Below are 12,264 nucleotides of genomic sequence, written 5' to 3'. Positions count from 1 at the left end.
GGGTACTAGTTTGGATTTCTTTTCGTTGATAGTGTACCCTAGGGAGGTCAGTAGGACCATTACAAAGGCCAGGTGCTTGAGCAGCTTTTCCTGTTTTCCTGAATTAGGCAGTGATACAAGTATGGGTAAATTTGAATATTTCTTTGTCTGCAAAAAGCAATGGTGGGAGCCAGACATTTTGTGAAAACTCTGGGTGGGGTAGATAAGCTAAAGGGAAGCGCAGAGAATTGAAAGTGCAGAGATCCTGCCCTGAAACGTAGATATTCCCTGCATGATTCCCTGATTGAGATGTGGAGGTAGGCCTCTTGGGTCTAGGGTGGCTAACCAAGCATTCTTGGAGCATAGGTAGTAGTTGCTGAAGGGTGAGCATTTTGAATTTTGGTATCACCAGGAAGGTGTTTAGAATGGATAGATCGAGGATGGAGCACCAGGTGCCCTCTTTTCTGGGTACCAGGAAGAGCCTGGAGTAGAAACCTTGGCCAATCTGTTGTGCAGGAACGTGGTCTATTGCCCTCATAGAGAGCAGGGAAAGGACTTGCTTTTTTGGCTTCTGCCCACTGGTTTGGAGGAAGATCTGGGAACCCTTGTGGGGTTGGTGGAGTGTGGAAAGAAAATTTGTATCCGCGAGACACTATGCTGAGGACCCAGCGGTCGTCGGTAATGGTGGCCCAGGTGCTTGCATGGAGGGAGAGTTTTCCTCCTAGGGGCAAGTGCAGGTGGGCATAGGGAGGGGGTGGAAGCGGAGAGTCATTGTGAGTTCTTACCATGGGGGGTGGCTTAGCATTCCCTGGTTTTGAAGTGCAGGAACTCTAATGTTTAGATATCTGCATTCCCTGTGGCTGTTGTCTGGGGGGTCTGGGCTGAACTGACTTGGAGGGGGCAGGAAAGGACCAGTGCTTGGAGGAACAATGCCTACTGAACCTGGATGGCTTGACCTGCAGTAAATCCTTAACTGTCTGCATATATTTAGCTTCATCTTCCATCTTTTTTTAAAACCTCCTCTGCCTTGGTGCCAAATAAGTTGTCTTTGTGCAAGGGAGCATCCGATAATTTGGATTTGACATGGTTTGGCAAGGGTTGTTCCTTAAGCCAAGCATGCCTTTTAAGGACAGAACCAGTGACTGCTGCCCTGCAAGATGCTTCTAGGGCATCAAAACCACAGTGTAAGGTGTGCTTAGTTACTTGACTTGCAGAATGTATTAACTCTTGTAACTATTTTCTGCACAAGCAGGAAAGGAAGATATTTTTTGTTTGAGGAGTTCCATGGTATGTTGCTGAAATTTTAGCATATGGAACTGACAATTTAGTACTCTAATAGCAAGAGTAGCAAAGGTGTATACTTTTTTACCCCATCTGTCCAATGCTCGGGAATCCCTATCTGTGGGGGTGGGATTTTTAGCAGAAGTTGCTTTAATTCCTTTATGTCCTTGAGAAATAACTTCAGGGTCAGCAGTAGGATTTTTGTAAAGAAATTTGTCCGAGTCAGGGACTCTATAATACCAGTCAGGTTTCCTGGGAGCTGGAGGGAGGGTGTCAGGAGTCAAACTAGATTCCATGAAAACATCATCCACAACATCTAGGACAGGAGGAATGGCCAAAGGTCTGCGCTGTGGAAGATCTAAGAATTCCCTGAGTCTCTTTTTAGACTGAGGGTAGTCCTGACATTCCCATTGGAAATGCTCCCTTAAAGTATGTAGGGTTTCCCCAAAGGAAAGGTCCTCGGGTGGAGAGGCTGAAGGAATGGATTCCTCTGCATCAGAATCCTCATAAGCAGAGAGGGGCTGCATATCATCATATTCAGATGCATCAGTCTCATCGGACTCCTGTTCAGATGTAAAACTACTGGGGACAAATCACTTTTTCTTTTGGAAGGGGTAGCTCGGCTTCCCCTGATCAGCATTATAAGGTCTTCTGCCATTTTAAGCATTTGAGACTGAGGCAAGGAAGCAGGTGCTTGAGATTGGGTCGTCGGTTTCTTGGGTGTTTCTTACCCTGGGCCTTAGAAATTCGGTAGTTTTCGAATGAACGCTAGATGTACAAGACGTTGTTGGCCTGTGTCGAGAATCGGTAGTGCGAAGTACTTCCTTGAAAGCCAGTGCCTACTCAGCGGCTCCGGACCCATCCAAGGTAGAGACATCCGCAGTATCCTTAGTCGATGAAGAGTTTTGCGGCAATTTCGCGAAAGGGTCTAGGTAGTGGCCTGCGAATCCACAGAAGCGGGCATCAGGGGCTGCGAAAGCGCCTCACCGAGGACCGGAGAACTGACTACTAGCTTAATGGAAGCGTCATCGGTAGTTTTGGACCTGTGCGGTCTGTCTTTATCTTTACTTTTTTTGGAAGATCTGCTGTCGGATGGCTTACCAAAGCCATACCGAAACTAGAGGACTGACGGTCAAAAATATCTTACTACAATAAGGGCTCAACGACATAGTTCTGGGGTTGAACAAAGCACAAAAACAACAGCGAGGGATGTTGTGGTCTGGGCCTAAGCAAGTGACGCAGTAAGAATGAAAGTCTCTGTGTGGTATTTGCTTTCCACAGGTGAGACAATTGTTAACTTTTTCTGACATCGGTTAGAGCAAGAAAAAAAGGATCCCCAATGGGGTACTTAACTTTAGAAGACTTCAGCTTCAATTCAGAAAAAAAAACTCAGGTAGCGGCCAAACGGCACTCGTGCGAACTGCTTCTGCTTCGGACTCCTCGGCAAGAAAGACCGATGTAATGGCGTCGGCTGCCTTAGATTATGCTACTGACAACCTGACGTCAGTCCTGAAGCAACAGCAACTGACGCAGAAATACTAAGCCTCTGGTATTTGGAACGAATGAGGGCTACCCTGGCAGGGATAACCCAAATGTGATGACAGCAACAGTGAAACACAAAGAACATCTGTATATTTCTCTGTCTGCAGAATGGTATAGCCAGGGCCCAAGCATTTGTTGAACACATTGGGTGCAGTAGATAAGCCAAAGGGCAGTGCAGAGAACTGAAAGTGCTGACTGACTGCTCTGATGCGTAGGAATTTTCTGCACGATTCCCTGATGCGGATGTGGAGGTAGGTCTAGTTTCACCAGTCAGGCATTTTGTGTGAGCATAGGCAGGAGCTGTTGCAAGGTTAGCATTTTGAATCTGGGGACCACCAAGGAGGTGTTCAGTTTTAGATGAGTGAAAGGGGGGGGGGGGGGGAGTCATTGTGAGTGCTAACCATAGAAGCTTGGCTTAGAACTCCCTGCCTTAGAGGTGGTAGTGGTTCATAGTTTGCTTCTTTGCTGGCCCTTAGATAGGGGCCTGGATGTCCTGTCCCTGCGGGGCTTACTTTGGCCCTGTCTGCTGGGTGCATGGAAGGCCCAGTGCTTAGAGGGGAAGTTCCTGCTGAATATGGGTGGTTGAACTTGAAAGAAATCTTTTACTGCTTGCATAGATTTTGCTTTACCTTCCATCTTTTTAAGCACCTCTTCTGCTTTTTCCCCAAACAAGCATTCCTTATCTAGGGGTGCATCAATAAGTTTAGACTTGACATGATCAGGGAGAGGTTATTTCTTCAGCCATGCATGTCTTCTAATAACAGATCCTGTCACTGCTGCCCTGCTAGAGGCTTCTAGGGCGTCACATCCACATTGCAATGAGTGCTTGGCCACTTGACAAGCAGAGTGTAGTAATTTTGACAGTTCTTCTGAGTTGGCACCGTCAGGAGAGGTAGCAATCTTCTGTTTTAAATGTCCCAAAGTGTGTTGACATTTTAACATATGGAACTGACAACTGAGTGCTCTGATAGCCAAGGTTGCAGAGGTGTATTACTTTCTTACCCCATCTGTCCAGAGCTCTGCAGAGTCTTTGTCAGAAGGAAGAGGATTCTTGGCAGAACTAGTCTTAGCTCCTTTGGGTCCCTGTGCAATGACCACAGGGACTGCAGCAGGGTTCCTGTATAGGTATTTGAGAGAATTCAGTACTCTGTAGTACCTGTAAGGTTTAGCTGGAGAAGGAGGCAGGGCATCAGGGGCTAAACTGGATTCAAGGAAATCATTCACCACTTCTAGAATAGGTGGGATGGCCAGGGGTCTGTGCTAAGGCAGGTCCAGAAACACTAAGTTGTTTCTTTGACTGTGGGTAGCCCTGAGATTCCCATTGAAAATGTTCCCTGACGGAGTGAAGGGTTTCCCCGAAGGAGAGGTCCTCTGGAGGGAGGCAGACGGGAAGGATTTCTCTGCATCTGAATCCTCAAACAGTTAAGGGTTGTTGTTCCTCTTCAAAGGCAGAATAATCAGATTCCTCAGACTCTTGGTCTGCCATAATTTCTGGAGAAGGAAGACTTTTCCTTTTTGGAGTGGGGGCTTGAGTACCTCGGATAAGGGAGATCAGATCATCCGACATTTTAAACATTTGAGCTTGGGGTGGGGCAGCAGTAAAAAAGGTGGCGGCTAGAAGCAGATTTCCTAGGAATGGCCTGGCTTCAAGGCCTGAGAGAATCCGTCGGTCTCTGAGAAATGGTAGTAAGAAGAGAAGAAGTCATTTTTGTCTAGAATCGGTAGTGTGAACGGCCTCCTTGGAAGCCGGTGCCTGTGTCGCGGCTCTGGACCCAACCAAGCCAAAGGCTGGGATGACGAAGTGGATTTCTGTGGCATACGGGACTTCAAAAGGGTCTTGGCAGAGGGCTGCATAGAAAGCGAATTGGGCATCTGGAGCCGCGAAAGCGCTTCACCGAATTCCGCAGAACTGACGACTTGCTTAGTGGTAGCGTCGTCGGAAGGCTTAGCCTTGTGTGGCCTGTCTCTATCTTTAGATTTTTTCGGAATGTCGGATTGTTGGCTGACTGACGCCATATTGAAGTTCAAAGACGGAATATGAAAATAACTGTCTACAAAGTGTGTACGGCGAATGGTTCTTGCATTACAGAGGGCACAGAACTGGCAACGAGGGACGTTGTGGCCTGACCCTAAACAAGTGATGCAGTAAGAAAGAAAGTCTCGGTGTGGGATCTGCTTTCCACAGGCAAGACAACTGTTAACTTTTTCGGACATCGGTTAGAGTAAGAAAAAAGGGTCCCCAACGGGGTACTTGGCTTTAGACGTTTTCTGCTGAAATTCGACTTTTGTTAGCGACCGACCGACACTCGTGCAAACTGCTTCTGCGACTGGCTCCACGGCAAGAAAGACTGATGTAGTGACATTGGATGCCTTGCTTTATAGTACTGACGACCTGATGTCAGACTTGGGCGACAGCAGCCGGCGCAAAGAAACATTGACTCTAGTATTCGAGCCGGCCGAGGGCTACCACAGCAGGGATAACCCCATAGGTGATGACTGCAACAGTGAAACATGAAGAACATCATTGGTTCTCCTCAGACTTACAAGACCAGTACTTCCTGTCTTCGTGTATTCATGTTTGTTACTTTGATAATGCGAAGCGGGATCTTTCCTACACTTCCTGCTCTAGTAGGCTAGGTATTTTTCCTCTCTTCCTTTGCATGTAAATACTGCAGTAATATTGCAACCAACCCATGTGTAGCATGTCTACTTACTAATGGAACAGATTTTGTATCAGCATGCATTTTCAGGAGAAAATTAACTACAAACTACAACATCTAATATTAGTATCCAATCTTAGAAATCAAGTTTGATAAGGGATGGACAGGGTAAAAATATGATGCAAAATTAGGGATGTTTGTCTTTTCGGCTTTTCCTGGTTAGGGGTCGCCACAGTGGAACTCCGGTTCGCTAATGATTGGCAGTAGATTTTTATGGTGCAGAGTTGCCAGCCTGACGCTCAACCTTCAGCGAAGGCACACCCATTCACGCAGGTCTTTTGGAGGCCCCTCGACTGAAAGGAGGACATGCAGACTCCACACAGAAGGCACTCCAGCCGAGAATCGAACAGGAGAACCTCTTGCTGTGAGGCAACAACGCTACCGCTGTACCACTGCGGCTTCAAAATTAGGGATATTCTACAAAAATCATAGGCAGATGAAAGGTAAGACAGTGATATTAAATAAAATCAGAGACAATTAAAAGTTATGAACTTTGCGCTGCACATAAGAAAAAGCAGCAGCCTTCAAATTTGTTTCCACATAAAAGGAACAGAGAATGCATGGGTGTTTGAAGATCAGGTTAACCAACATGCATCTAACTTTAAAATTAAAAGTTAGATGAATAATACAAGCAAAACTGCACCAATCTGAAAATACCTTCTGTACACCTTTCTTCCTCTTGATTATTAGGTAATGGATACTGCTGACCCCAACATGATGTCAGCACATCAGCAAGGAAGCAGAATTTCCCATACAGTAATCAGTGAGGGAGGAGCTTGTTGCGGCTATGGAGGGCACTCTCAAAGAGATCTTTAAAAAGTAAAGTGAGAATGCAAACACCTGACAGAATGACAGCCAAGGTAAGCAACTTATGAGGAAATGCATCTTGAGAACAGATAGGCTACTTTCATACTATTGGTTTGCACACGACCTTTAAGAGTAATACATGGGCATCAGCAATCCAAACACAAGATACAATCACAAAGTACAACTGTGAGAGGTATTTGCCAGAAAAGCACAAACCTGATTAACCTTCTGACTAGCAAACTACTATTAGGTAATATCAGCAGTGCTTGTTTCCTAAAGCATTAGATATGTATCAGTGTGTGTATGTGGTAGCAGTGGTGATGGGGTGACTGTATTGATCCTTTGTGGCCTAACAGCAGCAGCAGGTACAGGTATAAATAACACCACAAAAAGTCCTTCAAATCTATAACGATATGTTGGGGCAAACCCTTCCCACAAACTGAACACAATCTAGCCTGGAAATGGCTCAATGTGGCTAGCAGCTTTTTATCTGCCTTTAAACGTATAAGCAGGCGATGAGAAAACTACCCCTTTATTCAGCTTTTGGACTTTTTTTTAGGTTTAACATTTGTGTCTTATTAGGACAGTTCCTAAAAACATGAACAGAGGTTTCACACAATCCAAGTACAAACTTATCAATGAAAATGTCTGGGAGATGTTTCTCTCACTGCCCTTGAATTCTATGATGTTTGAAAAGCACATTTTACATCTGATTTTAATAGCTTACCTAAGAAAAGAACATGGTCGTTATTTTTTTACCTCATTAAATAGCTACTGTAGCGGTAGCTAGAGTGTTAAAAGCCTATGAGTTGAACATTACTGCACTCACAGTTCAACTTTTCTTTTTACATCACTTCTGTGTCCAATTCCTTTTAAATAACTAACCACTTAATGATGACTAAGAAAACTATACACACTCCGGAGAACAGAGGGAAGGTGACTTTACAGTGACCTGACCTTGAATCGAGGGGTTACTTAGACACAACTCTATCTTCTTACAGGAAAAACACTAACAAAATATTTGGGTACATTTCCAAGCAGAAGCATCATACTTATGGGTGATGGACGGGTACAAGATCCCTTTTACACAACCATGCCAAAACCTGCCTTAGCCCAGGACTACATCAAACGCGGAGGGTTTTCTGAAGGTGTGACTAGCAGACAATGTGGCAGCATCTAAAAAGTTTCATACAGAAGCATTTCTGAACTATACTGCTGATATAGCTGTTGTTCTATCAGAATGTATCCTTAATTGTGATTTATATAGCTTTATTTCATCATACAGAAGCACAAACATTTAGAGAGACTTCTTACTGAATGATGTCCATTTTCCTTTTTGAATTATTAAAAAAGATCATGTTTTGTGATATCATTAGTCCCTCATTATTCTTTGTTACCTGTGAACATCCATGAGATGAAATGTTATGCATCACTTATGTAGTTTGGAAAAAGGCTGGCAGATGAACAGATCAACTGAAAGGCAGCTACAAAAGCAGTTTAGGCACGAACTATGGATTCTTCAATAACATCCTTCTCTTGTATAACCCTAAGATAGTTTAAAACGAGACCCTGCAACTTTTAAATTCTTTTCCCAGAAGTACAATCAACAAGCAAAAAGGCTCAAGCAAGATAAAGATTGACTTCTCCAAATGTAAAATTGAAATCCAAAAATGGAGAAATATTAGCAGTCTAAACTAAATAAAAACCTTAAAGAATGTAACTCAGCCTTCTGTGAAGGTTAACCTATGGGACAGGTACAAGACAGATAGCAAACATTTGAACCTTGACTGATGAACAAGCCAAATTTTACTCAAGTTAAAGTAGTCCAGTAACATAGATATGGGACAGTGTAAAGGATGTAGCCACTGCATAAAGTTCAAAAGACGGTCTCATCTACTTCTGCAATTAAACATTTTAGCTTCCTTTAAAATACTTAAGTGTTGAAATGGAGTTGCTATTAGGGGTGGGGAGCTGGTGCAATGGTTACGGTGTTTACCTTGTAGACACAAGGAACAGGGTTTGATTCTTACATGGGGTAACTGGCTAAGCTTAAAATGGCCCAGAAGGGCAGTTAGCCCAGTACTGATCTATGATCAAAACTCTATCCTCTAAGCTGAAAGGTTCAAAGTTTTGAGGTTAGGATCTACTACTCATCCCTCTTGCTGAATCACCAAAGACAAGTGTAGAATTAATAGTCACAGTGGAAAAGAAGTCAAACTCATTAGCAAAGAATACAAACAGTACCTAGGCTAACATGCTGCTATTAATATTTGGTTGCCACAATTCTCTTTCACTTGGGAAAAGACATCGTGTAATTTGTTAAAAAGTCCACTGATGCAACTTCCATTCAAAAATCAAACATATTTTGTGTATTCCAACGCATTTTTTTAATTATGTACTGCATATTATATATGGGGTATACTTTTCTTGATTGAATTTCCATTTCTCCAAATGTCAGTTAAGCGATCACACTACCGAAAACACACTAATCCGAAGGGAGTATTTTGAAGGTCGGTTTAGCAAACAGTGAACGTACTGTTGGTGGTGCAAGACATATAAGTGGTGTGTTTGTAACTTCTCGTCTCTCGTTGGGAGTTCTGTGGCATGCCAGATTCGTTGGTAGGTTTAAAGATATTCAGGATTTGAATATGTATTTTAATAGCATCATAGCTTTTAAGTGGAGATCGCTCTACAGTATGGCTCAGGTAATCTACCCTTGTTGGACTGTAGTGCGATGCCAGAGTTGGCATATATAATTTGCAGGGGGTGTGGGGGGCACAGCCCTCCACATGGGGGATGCAGAGGGGCGTGCCCTCCTGCAAAATTGTTAGAAAGTATTTGTTGTTGTGTTTGTTGTAATTAGCTGTTAGTTCTGTGTTTTGTGGTTTGGCAGCATGTGTTTTCGGATTAGTGTATTTTCAATGAAGTGCTATCGCTTAACTGACATTCGGAGACATGGACATTTTGATCAAGAACAGTTTAATTTATGTACTGCATACTGTAGTACATATAACTGCATTGTTATTTATTGATAGAAGATAAACTGGTTGAAGTCAAAGAAAATAATAAGGAAGACAACTGAATATTTTGATTTACAGCAACATCTGACAACTTAGGCAGAAAATGATTCGCAGATGAGACCCTATCCTTATGGAAAGTCTTAAGGTTCACAAGCAATCTCAACTTGCAATTTGGCGATCCTTCTAGGCAAGGTAACCACTAGTAAAGTGGTCTTAAAGTTCAAAAAGTGCAAAGGAAGGGCCTCTTTAGTACCTTCAAAACAAGGGAAGTTCAAATAGAAACAAATTTTCTGGAGAAAGTACTCAGATAAAACAGGAGGGTCAGAGCCCAAGATAATCAAAGCAAAACAGTAAATCTTTACTATAGAATTTGCTATCACTTGGTCAAAAATGAAACAAATTGAAGGTCAGCAACATTACAACTGGAATGAAGAAAACACCCTTGGACTGACACAAAGTATACATATAAATAAAACTTTCTAGCAGTATCTTTCTGGCTTCCTTCAAAAGTTGAATAAACCCCAAAACAGCCAAGCACAAGAAATCAAAACAACTTCCAAATTGTCAGATGAAGTGTGTGCAGGGAAGGATGGAAAAATCTCTGCTGCTGAGGAATTAAATCTTTCCTGCGATTCAAATAAATATACTAAAGTAGAACTCTGGAGAGTGGAAAGTCTTGGCAATTTCAGACATAGCACTGCAACTAAAATCATTTAAGCTCTGTAGTACACTGACTTCAAAAGAACTTTCAGAATAGGGGAATAGGTGGGGAGACTTAGAGCGGCACTTTCATTCATTTCAGACATACTAAAACAACCAAATGCTCAGGTCAGTAAATAATGAAGTTAAACATTTGGAATGACAACAACCAGGGTGAAACATTACAAATGATTAAAAGAGTTAAAGTAAATGTAGAAATTTTTTTTGTAGTGGTGAAAGAACATGCAATATTTCTGGTACTCATCCTCCTACATCTTTCCAGTCTTTTTCAGTTCTCAGACCAAATGCCCCCCATCTCTGTGGCAGAGAACAAATAATTATCCTACTTCCGCTTTTGTGGAAGCAAACATCCATGAATGAAGGACTGTACTACTGTTTGCAACAGTATACACACAATTCCAGCTGCAGTGCAGCACACTGTTTGCCAGAACAGAGTCCATAACCAGCTAATATGGTGTCACCTGGCCCCCACCTGACCTCAAAAGCACAGCCATTTTCTTACCATTCATATAATTTCTCAGTTCCCCAATTGTGTTCAACTAGACACAAATCAGCTACTAAAGCTATAACTGCAATGGCTTTAGTCAGGGCTCCATCCTACAGCAACACACAATCAGCTTAGTGGTAAGGTAAGGTGCCAGTTCACTCCGTAGTTCATGTAGAACACAGCCAGGGATATTGTCAGGTCCCATAGAAGCTGTAATCTTGGCCTTGGACAGTGCTGTTTTAACCTGTGCAGAAGTAATACTGGGTGCCTGGCTATCTACTGGTATTGTGACTGGTCCTTTGGTCGGGGAGAGAGGGGTAAAGCTGTCACTGAATCTGTCGGCCAGTATACTGGCAATAACTGTTGGCTCGGTATAGGACGTACCATTGTGCAACAGCTCAGAGCAAATTTGGGTATTGTCATGGAGATTCTTTACATAACTATAGAAGGCCTTGTGGTTGTCTTTACTATCTGCTGCAATTCTGTTTTCACAGCTAGCTTTACAGGATATGATGAAGAATCTCAACTTTTTGTTGAGGCTGATAAGGGAGTTTTTTCAGTCTTGGGACTTCACCTTATTCCACATCAGTTTCCTCCTCCTGTTGTAAAGTTTGTTTATGGCATGGGACCACCAGATTGGCTTCCTTTTTTTGGAGGAGATAGTCTTGGTTCTATTGGGTATGGCGAGATCCATGCATTTGTCTACGTGTTCATACATGGCATTAGTGCATGATTCGGCGGTCATGCAACTATTCTCTATTTGCATGGGTGCCGTGAAGTTAGCCACCTCTGTTTTTAGGAGCCAAAAGTTAGCTCTGGAGAAGTTTTTCATGGTGGTTACCTTTGCAAGGGGGGGGGGGGGGTATTTCCAAGGCGATTAGTTTGTGGTTGGATCTAACCAGGGAGGAGTTGACTACTGGTGTAGAGCAAGGGTCGTCCATTTTTAGTAATGACCAGGTCAAGGATGTTGCTACCTCTAGTGGGGGCAAGAACGACCTGATCCAGGGCATTGGAATTAATGAATTCTAGGAAACGTTGAGCAAGTGTACTGGTATATGAATAGTTTTCCCAGTTAAAAGAGGGATAGTTGAAGTCTACCAGTATGACACTGTTAGGCTGGATCCTAATATTCTCCAGGGTACTTAGGAACTTGGAGTGCGAGTCTTAGGACATGGTTGGGGACCTATAGCAGGCTACAACCTGAATCGCCGTCTTACCCAATGTTAGCTGTACCTGAAGTATCTCTGATGCGTTACTTTGGGCTACCAGTCTGGAGGTGTGCGCATCCTTTATGAATATGGAAACACCACCACCTTTGGAGCTGCGGTCCAAGTTCTGGGGCCGAAAGGTATAGAATGAGTTATAGCCTGGTAGTGCAGGGGTGCTTTCTGCTGCCTTGAACCAGGTCTCTGTTACAGCATAAATGTCGTTTTTATTGAAATATTAATGTAGGCAGCTGTCAGGGCTTCAGGTCTCTCTCACTACCACAAAGTTGGAAGTTTGCCACATTACTTCAGTGAACTCTCAGCAAAGAACTCTGCTAAACATCAAATACAGCAAGGCTGCAAGAAAGTAATATAGCATTAATGTGTGCTTTGTGTGACAGAAGAGAGTAATTGTGCACATTTCTTATGACTATACAAGAAAGCCTGTATAGTCATAAGAAATGTGCACAATTACTCTCTTCTGTCACACAAAGCACACATTA

The 12,264-nt window shown here is 43.1% G+C and overlaps 1 protein-coding gene across 1 annotated transcript in view; it reads right to left on the bottom strand.

Annotated features, from left to right (window-relative positions):
* The window catches only part of SSU72 (SSU72 homolog, RNA polymerase II CTD phosphatase), a 940,682-nt gene that overhangs the window by 80,738 nt on the left and 847,680 nt on the right, over nt 1–12,264 (bottom strand). The window lies entirely within an intron of this gene.

This window comes from Protopterus annectens, chromosome 2.part0 (genome assembly GCF_019279795.1).
Source record: "Protopterus annectens isolate FY-2018-M chromosome 2.part0, PAN1.0, whole genome shotgun sequence".
Classification (NCBI taxonomy): domain Eukaryota; kingdom Metazoa; phylum Chordata; order Ceratodontiformes; family Protopteridae; genus Protopterus; species Protopterus annectens.
This window is presented reverse-complemented; position numbering and strand designations above follow the sequence as displayed.